The following is a 1,018-nucleotide window of genomic DNA, read 5'->3' as shown; positions in this document are numbered from 1 at the left end:
ACCGAGGCTGGAGTGCAGTGGCGTGATCTCGGCTCACTGCAACCTCCGCCTCCCGGGTTCAAGCGATTCTCCTGCCTCAGCCTCCCGAGTAGCTGGGATGACAGGTGCGTGCCACCAGGCCCGGCTAATTTTTGCATTTTTACTAGAGACGGGGTTTCACCATGTTGCCCGGGCTGGTCTTGAACTCCTGGTCTCAAGTGATCCGCCCGCCTCGGCCTCCCAAAGTGCTGGCACTACAGGCGTGAGCCACCGCGCCCAGCCAAGAACTTCCTTCTTAAAAGATAAGCGTACCCTTCAATATGTAAGCAGGTTAGATCGCGCCATTGCACTCCAGCCTGGGCAACAGAGACTCCGTCTCCAAAAAAAGAAAAAAAGGAAAAAAAGAACCTTCTGATCCTAAGAAGCTGCACGTGCCTTTGAGAAGGCCGAGCACCTCCTTAAACGCGATATCCGTGCCCTGAAACAGCGGGGTCCCATTTAGCAAGAAGAGAGCATCCCCTTTAAAAGGCCGCGCCACACCCTTTCAGCAGGCTGGACTTCCCCTTTAAGGGGATGCTGCCACTGCAGACCCATCTCCACCTTTGTTGAGCTAAACTAGGGATCGTTTTGAAGCAACCAGGACTCAGGAGTTTTTGCTTCAACGTTTGGGAAACGGCCACTGGCTTTTAATGAGATAACCGCCTTTTAAGAGAAAAAGTTTGTTTTAAGTCAGAAAGCTTCTGTAAAAATGCAAAGCCTGACCCGCCCTCTCAATGCAACCCCTTGCCCTTTAAGAGGGCGGAGCCGGCCCAGCAGGCAAAAGTCGGTGGTGAAATAGCGACCTCCCCTTTAAGGTACCCCTTCCGGTTTCACGCTCCCCCCTCCCATCCCCAACGTCTCCTCCCTCCGGTCCCTCCCCCCACCCCCACCCCTCCGGTCTCTCACCTGCGGCCCCAATCGGGGGAACGAGGGTGGCAGCCCCAGGACCTTCTCGCGGGGGTCGACGGGAAGGTGGGGCCCCGGCAGCGGCGGTGCAGCT

The 1,018-nt window shown here is 56.6% G+C and overlaps 1 protein-coding gene across 1 annotated transcript in view; it reads right to left on the bottom strand.

Annotated features, from left to right (window-relative positions):
- The window catches only part of ZNF628 (zinc finger protein 628), a gene marked incomplete at its 3' end in the record, with an annotated part of 18,075 nt that extends 17,063 nt beyond the window's left edge, over positions 1-1,012 (bottom strand). Inside the window, exon 1 of the mRNA XM_011997024.1 lies at positions 925-1,012. The remainder of the gene's footprint in view (positions 1-924) is intronic.
- Between the last annotated feature and the right edge of the window lie 6 nt (positions 1,013-1,018).

This window comes from Mandrillus leucophaeus, unplaced genomic scaffold, assembly GCF_000951045.1.
Source record: "Mandrillus leucophaeus isolate KB7577 unplaced genomic scaffold, Mleu.le_1.0 Scaffold53, whole genome shotgun sequence".
NCBI classification, from domain to species: Eukaryota; Metazoa; Chordata; class Mammalia; order Primates; family Cercopithecidae; genus Mandrillus; species Mandrillus leucophaeus.
Note: the sequence above shows the minus strand (reverse complement) of the source record. Positions and strands in the feature narration are given on the sequence as shown.